The sequence below is a fragment of the Pinus tabuliformis genome, chromosome 3_2, assembly GCF_031772625.1.
Source record: "Pinus tabuliformis cultivar Carrire ecotype Pingquan chromosome 3_2, CPIR1, whole genome shotgun sequence".
Taxonomy (NCBI): domain Eukaryota; kingdom Viridiplantae; phylum Streptophyta; class Pinopsida; order Pinales; family Pinaceae; genus Pinus; species Pinus tabuliformis.
The window spans coordinates 59,623,773-59,637,003 of NC_142302.1; the positions used below are offsets into that span (position 1 = coordinate 59,623,773).

The window sequence follows — 13,231 nt, forward strand, 5'->3', positions numbered from 1 at the left end:
TCAGATCTGGTGCGGATCATAGTCTCCGTCGGGAGATCGAGGAGACCTAGCAGCCCATTCCCATTTGCCATTTGCATTCTTTACTAGACCTTTATTTTCTTCACACCACCAGCGGGCCGGTATATGAAGGCTATCAATCAATAAATCACACCTCTTATTGACAAGAGCTGCATCTCTACCTGAAGATTTGAAGGGTTTGTTCTCCCCAACATAGCCATCCAGTAAATGGAGATAGACCTCTAAACTATGGGAGTCGGATAGATTATGAGTGGCCTTCAGGAAGGGAGAGTTTTCATTCTGCAGCGAAAGCTGGATGCCCACATGAAAATATGTCCAGGGAAGCCAACTGACTACTTTGCTCACCCATCCCATCCTCTCGTTCGTAAAAATCCCAGGCACATTTGGGACGACATCGTGCTTGTTGACCAATCTCAGGACATTCACGCCAATCTCCTCCATACGTTGGGCGAATGTGAAGTTTCCTACACGGGGAGAGGCGAAGGCAAACACGGTGACAGGAGCACGTATGCCCTGCATCTTAACTATTTCTTTAACGTCATATGCACTTAACGTTGCAAGCGCAGCTCCTAAGCTGTGTCCTGTCAATGTTACGCTCAGCCTCTCGTCCTTGTATTGTTGTAGCAGCCGTGTGATCTCGCCCGCCACAATATCCCTGGCGCTTCTACTGCATTTTTTAGAACCCTCATCCGCGGAAGTATAACAAGACAGAAATCCCTTTTCTATTCGGACAGTTGGATCTGCAATTTTTTCAACATTCACATGAGCTACTGTAGGGGGAAGCGGAACTAATATGTCTTTGAAATTTTGCATCCATTCCTGCGCTGTTCGCGTTCCTCGCCACGCAATCACTACGTCTCGTCTGCCCAGTCTCTCTATCTCATTTGGATCCGTGCAAACCGCAATAAATCCTATCCAAACACCTTCGTCCATGGACTTTTCGCCAAAAGAGGATCGTAAGGCACCAACATTTGCGTATATATATTTGGTTACTTGATAACCGGAATGAGGGAGACCCATTTTCTGGAAAAAAGAGTGTTTACTGTGATTACAAGTTCCATAATATTCAGAATAGTCTCTGTCATCAAACGCGTCGTAGCAAAGCTGAGCAAATTCTCCGTATCTGAGAATCTCAGTTTTCAGAATTGGATTCATGGGATCAAGCAATCCTTTCCAAGAGTTGACACCCTGGATATCTCGCCACAAATAAGCAACTTGCGGTCGCCTTGCCTGTGCGGGCTGATCGCCATCTCCATTACTTATTGCTGGGGAAGAGGGGCTGAATGGATACTTGATGTTTGAAGCCCACAAATGATTTGTATAAAGAGGAAATGCAAATCGAACCATCGTAAGAGGGAGTTTACAAGTAGAATTCAGATGCAGTTTTTGGAAACAAAATGTATAGGAGGCTGTTGTTTTTAATGGTTTTTCTTTCCGAAAGATTGTAGATATAGAAACCAAAGACAAGGATGAAATGATCGTTAGTTACTATATATATATAGGGAACTATTGATCTTGAAATACAGAAGTTTGAGTCAATGATCACTGCGAGAATTCGTCTTCGCGGAGACATTCAGAATTACTATTCGTGAACTCTCCTGAATCACAGTCAAACCTACCAATCTCATAAACCCATGCACGCGATTTCCCGGGATAAAACTTTGACTTGTTACGTTGTGAAATCACCCATGCACGCGATTTCCCGGGATAAAATGTTGACTTGTTCCGTTATGAAATCTTGTCAAATTATATTTCTGGTACAATATAGTTTATGGGCATATTGTAATACTAGGCATATTTATTACTGGGTCAATTGTTAATGCATAGTGTTATTTACTAATTTTTTTGTTTTACAAATTTTGAATGAATAAATTTATTAAGGTCCTAATTAATAAGGGTTGCGGATCGTACGGTAGAGATGTATGACCGGTTGATGCCACAGTAAATGTATGTTGGAACGCACTCGAACATGAGAAAATGTAAAAATAATGAAATATCTTATTATTAGTATAATAATATTATATATCGAATTGAGGAAGTAGTATTTTGTATTGATCTCTTATTTATTTACGAATCTATAAATAATTTTATATCTTAAAGTTCAAGTAAATTATTTATAATATTTTTTATTCAAAAAAGATGTATTTCAACACATATATATTTCCAAGTCAAACACTTAGCTCTAACGGACAGCGCAGTTGATGTTTAATTGGTAAAGTTTTTATAATAACTTTTTATGGTTAGACTCTGTTAAGAAACTTTTATAATCGCTTTAGATATTTTTCAAAAAAAAATTAACTAAAAAAATTATTATATTTATTATAAAATTAATATTTTTTTGAAAGATTTTATGAAATAGTATTTTTATATTTTTCATATATTTAAAAAAAAAATTAACGGAAAAAATTATTATATTTATTATAAAATTAATATTTTTCCTTCAAAGATTTTATGAAATAGTATTTTTATATTTTTAATAAAATTATGATAGGATTATATTTAAAAGAATATGTATAGTTTATTATTATATATGAAATAATATTTTTATAATTTAAAAAAAAAAAATATTTAAAAATTGTATTTAAAATAATTAATATTTTCTTTTAAAGTATAGAAATGCTACGAAATTATATTCTTATAATTATAATAGGTATATTTAAAAAATTTATTAAAATTAATTTTATATATAGAGAGATTTTTTATTAATATTAATAGATTAATTGAAAATTTAGAAATATTTTTCAGTGAAATAAATTAATGAATATATTTTTTAATTTGTGAATAAAATATTTATATATTAGTATTTAAATAAATTATTTATAGTATTTTTCTTTTTTTATATAAGAAATTTATTTTTTATTATTATTATTAATTTGAACTAATTATATATAATGTAAAATACATTATGTTTTTATTATTATTATTTAACTTTTTTGTTTATGGGACAAGGGATTTATCTCTTTTGTTTTTGGATCTATGACTTTTTAGAAAGAAACACATGTTTTTAACCATTAGACCCACTCAAATTATATTAATTTAGACTATATTTTTATAACGTGAAATAATTATGCTAACTATAATATTATTAATACATATTAAATAAACAATATAATAACATTAATTAATTTTAATTAAATATGTTATTATTCATAATCCAGATATTTTTTCATAGTGTTTATATAATCTATTCAATTTTCCATCATTTACCTTCCCTTGTTATCCTTATCATGATACCTAAATGATGTCATTAGAAATACCTAGTAATTACATCCCATTGTTTAAATGGCCATCACAAATATAGCCCATAATTACCTAATCTTAGTATTTTAATGATGGCACTCACCATAGCATAAGTCTCTATGCCCGGACTATTCATTATCCTCCTCATGAGACAGCGTGAAAACCCATGTTATTATAGTAGGAATGAAAAGTTACAATAATAGTACATGGCATTCCACTTGAGTTTTGCATTCATAAAGCTTTGTAGACTAGATTATTTTATAATTCTTTAATCTTAAGTAATATATGCTCTTATTGTTTATGAGTTTCCATAATACATATCATTTTTTACTTTCCAACCTACACTATTATTTCCTTAGATCTGTTCTGGATATGTTTACATCTGTTTATGTCGTCAAGATCTCTCAAGGCATATGTTTGTATCTGTTTTATGTCACAATTATATCTACTTTTTTGGTCCCAGGTGGTGCTGGGAAGGTCTGCTAATATGTCCAAACTATATTCTCTGTTCAGATCTATTATACACACTCATTATAATACAATTATAATACAATTCAGCTTTTCTTTCTTAAAAAAACATAAAATTATATTAATATGTAGTAAAAATGTCATGTATCAATAATATAATCTCCATAATAAACATTTCATACTTGGAAACATTACACAATTTATTATTACTTTTCAACCTACACTATGTCAGCACATTCATAAACATAAAGTTATGTTAAAATGTAGTAAACGTGTCATGTATCAATAATATAGTCTACATGATAGACATTTCATACTCTGGAAATATTACACAATTAATTAGACATAGTTATTATTTATCAAGTTTTTGGTATGTTCATGAAGTTGGTTTCTAAATTCATTAAAATAGTATTTCATTTACGTTATTAACTTTAAAGAATATGCATAGCTTCTAGAAATGTGCATTTGTTTTTATTTAAATATATTTAGTTATTATTAAATCTCAGTGTAATTAATTGTCTCATAGGCATATTAGATCCACATTTTTTTTTATATTAAAAAACATGCCGATATTAAAATTATATGTATTTTTTTGGTTCTATAAATTAGGGTTCTTTTTCTTATTATTTTCAATCTATATATATACCATCTTTATTATTAATTTGAAGCAATTTTTTTTGGTTTATAAGTAAAGTGAAGTTAAAATCATTGAAACAGGGGTTCCCATTTCCAAGTCATTTTTATTCAAAATGATATTTGCACGACTCAGGGGCATCTAAGCCGTCAAAGTCACCTGGAGATGGCACCCGGCCTGAGCCGTACCAACGGTTTTGGTATCGGTGAGACTAGAACCAATAACCTTTACTTACGGAGCACCTTAAGTCGCACTCCTTCACTGAGTGTTCTAAATCTCTTTGATTTGGACAAAAAAAACTTTCACTTCCAAGTAATTTTTATTATAAATCTCATTTTATATTTATTAAATTATACAAATTTACATAATTTATAAAACTATTTTATTTTTTTAAGAGACATGTACGATGAAGATATGTTAAAGGGTAGTTGTCAAATGGTTCATATAGTCAGACTCACTATTCGTGGACTCATCTTGAATCAAGAACCACAGTGAGACCTACCAATCTCATAAACCTATGAACGCGGTTTCCCGGCATAAAACATTGACTTGTTTTGTCGTGAAATCTTCACAGCGTAAAGGAACCATAATTACTTGGTCTTTGCACACGTTTTGCACCTTTTTTTTTACCCGTAGTTTAGGGAGGTTTTAAATTGGCTCATGAAAACATGGAATTTTGATAAAATTTGTTAAAATTTTTGGGAAACTTGCATTACAATTGTTAAATTTTAGTTTTCAATAATTTTTTAGATAATGCTAAATCCATTCGAAAAATAAAATTCAAACACTCGTCTATTAAATTTATTGAGAAAAAATGACACCTCTACAAAACAACACACTCTCTTTATCTCTGTTGACTTGAAGTTACGATAACGGCCTCTGGCTTTTACCCTGTGGATGTAACCTCCTTTTAAATCATTTCGCTAATGAGCTGCATACTTTTAGTCTGCTCTCCGAATGTTGCGGATATTTTATTAGCCAATTGCTTTATTTCTGGCACCAACATTGAATGAGTCTATATGTGAATGCATAATGTTTTTTATTAATTTAATTTTTTAGGATAATTTTGAATGAATAAATTTATTAAAGTCTTAATAAATCCGAATCGTACATCGATACGGCAAGGACCGGTTGATGCCATACTCCACCCTGAGAAAAAGTAAGGATAATGAAATTATTTCATTATATATCGAAGTGAGGAAGTATTATTTTGTATTGATTTCTTACTTATTTAATAATATAAAATTATTTTTAGATTCTAAAGTTACTTTAAGTAAATTATTTTTAATATTTTTAATTTAAAAAAATTATGTATTTTAAAGAATATATATATATATATATATATTTTAAAAAGCAAAATAATCTTTGAAACAGGGAAAAATATTATATTTATCATAATATTAAAAATATTTTTTAGACTCTTTAATGGGTCATGGACTCGAAAATCCTTCGGAATGGTGCAGGTGTCAGCGATTTCACTAATCGTCTTGTCAACTAGAAGGGGTGGCATGGCATCCTGGTACCATGTAGTGTCATGTTGTGTTAAAATCTCTTTTCTGGTGACTTGATATATTTAGCACTAAAATCTATTTTATGGTGACTTGATATATTCATGGGAACGCATCATGATTGTGCTTATTGTATTGGCTGAGCACTTAGGGATTATTACACATGAGCTTTTTGGTTTTGAAGGTGATATGGGATGCAAGGTCATTGAAAGTAGGCATGTTTTCTTAGTACAGGAGGCCAAGATCTAGAAGGAATGTTCTGCTGGGAGACTAGGAGTAGGGGCACAAGGAGTTAGGTCTGGTGTTAGGGGTGAAAAATATAAACTTTGGTTTATTGGTTGCACATTTGGGACCTTGGCCTAATACGCTAGAACTCAACTTTATCTCACTGAGAATGTGAGGTGGAACTACACCATGAGGCCTGGAGCATACTGGATTTCCTGCCAAAATTGTCCCCCCCATTTCTCACTTGGTGAGATCTGACATTCTCATCGTGTGAACAGTGGAATGTAAGGGTCTAGGGCAGTCTTCAACTGCTACTTGGTGGGTCGCTGGAAAAAGAGCTATGCATTGGGTTATTTTGGCTGTAGGCCATGTAGATCTACCATGTAATCGTGGGCGAGTGAGAAGAGTTGTGGGGGAGCATGGCCAACATGAAAATCATAGGATGGGAGACTCAAGCCACAATGAAGTTCTTGACCACCACGCACCCTAGCTACCAGGTAGTGAAGTTTAGGCCCCTTCTCCGGATACTCTTAATAGAAAACTCTGTCATATAAATTTCCTTTTGGAACAACTCAATAGAGATAAACATGATGATCAAAATGTGTTCATTAGTTTCATGAATGATCTGCGACATAATTAGCGGAAAATACAAGACCACTTGGCCAACATTCAGAGACAACAGCGACACATACAAGAGAACTTGGATCACTTTGATGGATGGATGGCCCATATGGAAATGCATATTCACTATGACTCTATACCTCCTCCATCTCTTGGCTGTAGTCCTGATCATCCTACTCCAGCCAACTCCTCTTATGCTTAACTCTTGTTGTGTGTATTTTACTTTTGAGCATCTTCTAGTATAGTTGGCCTTTCAAGTTTTTCTTTCTTAGACTCGTTTGGAAAATTAGTTATTTGTTTTAGGATCTACTTATTGACCAATAAATTTGGTAAGAGTAAGGATAAGTTTTTGAGAAAATGTAATCACTTCTATTATCTTTCTAATAAAAACATGTGAAAAAAATTATAAATATTATGTAATATTTTATATTTTTTATAAAGTTATAAAAAGATTATATTTAAACGAATATATATTTCATTATTTGTAAATAGTTAAAAAAAATTATTATAATATCAATATTTTTTAAGTTATAAAGATGTTATGAAATAATGTTCTTATCTTTTTAATAAAATCACCAAAAAAATATTTTAAAAAATATGCCTTTCATGTTTAAAAAGCTAATCATTTTCATATATTGAAATATATATTTTTTTAATTATAAAAATATGAAGGTGTAGGAAAGTTGTGGAGAATATATTGTATTAATATTAATAAAGTAATTGAAAATTAATAAATAGGTTTTTGTGTTAATATATATTAATTAAAATAGGGTTATTAATAAAAAAAAATTATGTAGAAATATATTTTTCCATACATGAATATTTAAATAAATTATTTATAGTATTTTTTTAATATAAGAAGTTTATATTACACACTTAGTGGTACCTGCCCACAAACATATATATTTATTTAGATAATTTATATAAATGAAAAATGTATTATATTAATCTAGACTATGTATGTTTTCAAAATGTAAAATAATTATGCAACCATAATATTATTGAAACATATTAAGTTCATAAAATAATAATATTAATTATTTTTCATTAAATATCTTATTATTCATAATCTAATTATCTTCTTTATTATTTTTTCTTATTTTCATCATTTATAGTATTTTGTTATCCTTATCATGGTGTTGTAATGATGTCCTTAGAAATACAATGTAGTATTAATCCTAGTGTCTAAATGGTCTATGAAATCACTCATCACTCATAGATGATAGTTGCCCAATTCTAGTGTTTTGATGATGCCTCTCACCATGGCATAGGTCTCTATTCTCAAAAAATTCATTATGCTCATCATGAGATTGTATGATAACACATCATATGTGTTATTATAGTACATATTGGAAGTTGAAACAATAATATGTAGCACTCCACATGAGCTTTGCATTCATACAACTTTGTAGCTTTGATTATTTTTGTAGCTCTTTAGCCTCTAGTACACATGCATATTTACGTTAGTTGGTATAAGTTTGATGGATGTATTATTTTATTTCTTTACCATAATTATAAGTCCTTATGAAAACCAATCATTGTGTATGAGCTCTCATAGTACATATTGTCATTAACACTCCAACCTACACCATGTCAAATCAATTATGCTTGCGGCAAATTCATAAGCATAAATTTATATAAATATGTAGTAAAAATTCCATGTCTCATTAAAATAGTCTACATGATACACATTTCATACTCCCAACATTACACAATTATTCATAGTTATTATTTATCTAATTTTGGGTGTGTTCATCAAGTTGGTTTCCAAATTCATTGCAATAGTATTGTATGCACACTATTAATTTTCAAGAATATGTATGGGCTCTAGTAATGTGCATGTGTTCCTATTTAAATATTTTTGGTTCTTATTGAATTGGTTAATTGTCCCATGGGCACATTAGATCCACATTATTTCTATATATTTATTGACACCTAATCCTCTAGGATTGGGAAAATATTTTAAATATGAAAATAAGAAGATGAAGAGACATTGGAATGTGAATCCCAAGGGTCTCTCCCTCCCATATATATATATATATATATATATATATATATATATATGCTCTCAATAAAAAATTCAAGTCATGGAGTTACCAAAACCTAGTCTGGCATGGTATTAGAGCATAAATATCTATTTGGAATTCATTTTCTCTCTTTGTAACTCCTATGGCTACAAAAATTAGTCCCTCTACCAAAACACTGCCTCTTTCTTATGTACCAGTCTGCTGGCAACGATCATAAATTTTATCTATATTACCTATCTCCCAAGACATTCATTTCCACATTGGATCACCATTAACGAAATTTTTTCACCATTTGACATCAATACGTTGAGTTAGTGTAGAATATTGTGTCTAGGCACTACCATTCCCGGCTTTTTTCTCATCCCACACTCAGCTAATCTCATAATTTTTTCAATCCCATATTGCTTTTCTACACCATCTCACAGTCTTGATTCGTTCTTGGTATGATAACGTGGAATGCAGTGTTTAATAATTTGAGTGCAGGCATGTTGGTTTGGGCTTTGTGCACTAGTTCATGTTGCTTTGTGTGTTTGTGTTGAAAAGAGTTATTGCTTATATATTATATGTGTTGCCTCACTTGTGTTGGTATATGACAGTCATATGTTCTGAATAGATTGTGATTTGAGCAGTGAGTTTTTTTGTGCATCTGCATTGAATGTAATGCATTATAGATTGTGTTCTTCCTCTAATGACTTGGTTTATTCCATGTGCATTATTTTTATGCCATATTATACTCTGTGTTAAGGGCCCATTCAACTTTTCTATATTTGTTAAGTAGTGAATAACACATTATTTGTATGTTGAATGATTTATGACAACTGGTTATGGCTACATGGTTGTGTAATTGTACTTAATATTGCACACATGAGGAGAGAAGCCATTTATATTTATTTCCTTAAAGAGTTATTGGACAATGGTTGTTGATTGAAATATTGGTGTATGTTTATATATATTATTATTGCAGTATTTATTTTCTTAAGCATTATTTCTTAATGCATTCATTCATCTCCATAATTGGAGTAGTTCTCACTGGAAAAGATAACTCCCTTAATGGTCAAGAAATATAAATAATACCTTCATTTTCAATGAACTATGTAAAGGTGGTTGTGAAGGATAAGGTGGCAATCCTATCAAAAATCCTACTTCAGGTAAAGATCTCGCCACATGGAAGAACAATAACAAAAAGGCCTACACCTTGATTGTTACATCAATAAATGAAGAGGCGAGTCATCCCACTGCACCATTTACAAATTCCTTTAATTATTTAAAGAGGTTGAAAGGCTTTATGATTCACACTAAGAGCTTGAAGTAGTCCAACTGATGATCAAACTCTTTGATCTTGAATTGAAATATGATGACCCCCTTGCAAAAGCCTCTGAAATCATAGCTACTATGCATGATGTAGAAGCCTATCAGTGTTAAAATGGATATTTTTCTTACAACCTTCATCAAGGCACTGTATCCCACATATTCTCAGTATCTTGAATGATTACAAGTTAGTGGAAGAATTAAAGAGATCACCTTTGACTCTCTTGTGGAGAAATTTGTAGAAAGAAAGAAATATTTTTGGAAGAGGAAGGCAACTGCTCCTTATTCTGAAGAATTTTTGTGCCTCACATAGAAATACAAGAATCATACATAAGAATATTCTAGAGGAAGAGGTGGAAAAAGAGGACATGGAAAGAATAAGAATGGACGTATTGTGGGGGGCATTACCAAGGAGGAAGACTTGATCTTCATTGTTTATGCTGCAATATAAATGGACATCATGATTCCACAAGCAAGCTCTTTTGGGACAAAATGAAGCAAGAAATAAATGAAGAGAAAGGTAAATCTCCAGATCCATGGAAAGTTAAAGCACTTGAAGCTGCTCATTATATTATGGCACATTAGAATATTGGAGTACCTAAAGAGTTTTTCATGTAACACCCTTCTCCCACTTCCACCCAAGTAATTAGCCAATCGGGGTAAACATGCGACGAGAGGCTACTATGATTGGATTCAACCTCCTCTGTGAACTTAAGGAAGTGGAATCGATGAAAACATCATAAACAAACATCCAGCATCAGCTTCAGGACCCACAAAAACCAATCCAACACTTTAGACATCTTTCCCTTGGGTCCTACTGAATTTTTGACTATCTTAGGCCTCAATCGCTCTCATGCTACAAGTATGACAGTGTCTAGAAACCTAAAGTCGCTCTCACAGGCTTATGTACTAGTGTCTAGGGACCCAATTTGCTAATTCTGTGCCAATGACTCCAAGATTTAAGCGACTTTTTCAGGCTGAGAACCCAGGTCACTACCCATAATGGAGTGACAACTTAAGATCAGTAAAAGAACAAGAAATTGATGATGCCAAAGAAATATTTTGAACAAGACCTTAATCAAACCCCTACTAGCCATGATAGGCATTTCGTCAAACATATCATCAACATGTAACCTATAGGTGTAAACAACATAATTAAGATAGGGATCTCATACTTATATGATAATAGTTATGAACCATTGTTCCCTCATGTCATTTTTTGTGTTATCATCTATTAAGCCATAGATACATTATCCATTCGTTTACAAGTAAAAACATGATGAGAGCCATACATAGTTGTTGTCATAAAACATACACATAACCAACATAATAGGGATAGAAATATCATGAACATATCAGCTATAGAATCCACATATACATCAGTACATTTACACATGAACATCAAGGGAATGAAGTTCTCATTAATGAATGCAATAAACCAATCGAAGATGGGACTACCATGTTCCACCCAACCATATATTGGTTGAGCCAAGTCTCTCTTCAACCAATCACCCCTATTCCATATTCCAAGCATGAATGTGGGACTCATAGAACACACCAAAACAAAACACCAACAAGCATGGATGCCATAAGAGTTCTCCACATGCACCATGAGGAATTTGAGTGCCTCCTAATCTCCCAGGCTTTACCATAATCCACAGTCCGATCTAGGGATCATTAGGCCCTACGTTGAGACACACTCTCCATGCTTTACTGTGCTTCCCATCTCAGGACTACTGGGCCCAACGAAGAGAAATCCACCTTTTGGCTTTATCGTATATCTTGCCATTCACAGACAAGGATTCCTAGGCCCACCAAGGCACACAATATGGCTTTACCGAAATCTACAGTCCAGCTCAGGGGTTACTATGACAGTGGCTTTATCGTGATCCATAGTCTAGTTCAGGGACCACTAGGCCATGTTGAGAAATGGCAACAAGAAATTCCAATTTAATTTGTCCTTGAATTGAACCGAGAATTAAAATTGAATTATATTCTCCTGGAAACTTTTAAATACTTAGTTAAGTTTAATTAACTTAATTATCTTAGTAACTTCTAGATGGAAGTCTTTCTATAGTCAAGTATATGTTCTCCCTAAGTTTTAGGGGTCCAATATGAGTTTAAATTGAGTTGGAAATTAGATCACTCAATTTACTGAGTTAAGTTAAGTTAAATTAGTTCTAAATTGTTTTTGGAACTAAAAGAGGACTAAGAGTTAGTTGGTGCACTAATGCATCCACTAGTGCTACTCAATTTAACTGAAGATTCCCTCATGAGAAACTCATGCATGTCAGTTCAGAGAAAGAACTAGCTGAGACTAGAGTGCAGGGACTGTGTACTATTAGTGGTATTATTTACTAGAGTGTAAATATCATGCATGCACCAAATATTAACCTTATGTTTGGATTACACAGTTTTGGAAGCATGAATTCCCTTTAAATATGATCTATTTGTCCTAGGAATTATGCAAGAGATTAGAGTCTTGGAGAGTTGTTGAATAGGCTAAGGATTTAGCTCGAGCTAACTTGTGAGCTGTGGCAGTTGAGCATACTTGTGCGGAATTGTTCTAGTGAGAACAAGCATTTTATCTTCACTCATATTTTTGGTATATGTAATACAGTTAGCAAGGTTTTGAGTAGTGACTTTCCCTACATACATCTTATGTTATGTGCCATTGATTTATCTTCTTCTTGTTCACATTGTTTTTATCGATCTAATGGCTTTCGCTGGTTGAAAGTAGAAGTAGATTATTGACCTGTGTTTTAGTACATTGCATGAGATTATGAATCAACAATATTTTATACATGGTATCAGAGGTGATAACATTATAATAAAGGAGATTTTGAAATTTTGAGTTTTGGGTTACAAGTGAAATTCAAATTTTCAATGCATACTTTAGGATCAACAGATGACGTTCTACTGTTTGTGGCTCAAGTATGCCTTGGAAGGTAGCTCGAATTTTATAGCTTAGAGGGACAAAATGGAGGCTTTGCTACGGGATAATGGCTTCAAGGAATTCATTGATCAAGAAATTCCTAAGCTAGCAGCATTAGATGCACAGAATTTGGTCGAATGGAAGAAGTGTGTGGCGAAGGTGAGGTGGATAATCCCTGAGGGAGTTCGACACCACATTGACTCAAGTCTCCATGGAAAGGAAACTCCATATGCTATGTGAAAAACAT

The 13,231-nt window shown here is 32.4% G+C and overlaps 1 pseudogene; it reads right to left on the reverse strand.

The window, feature by feature from the left end:
* Positions 1-1,365, reverse strand: LOC149179831 (phospholipase A1-Igamma3, chloroplastic pseudogene; annotated as a pseudogene).
* Between the last annotated feature and the right edge of the window lie 11,866 nt (positions 1,366-13,231).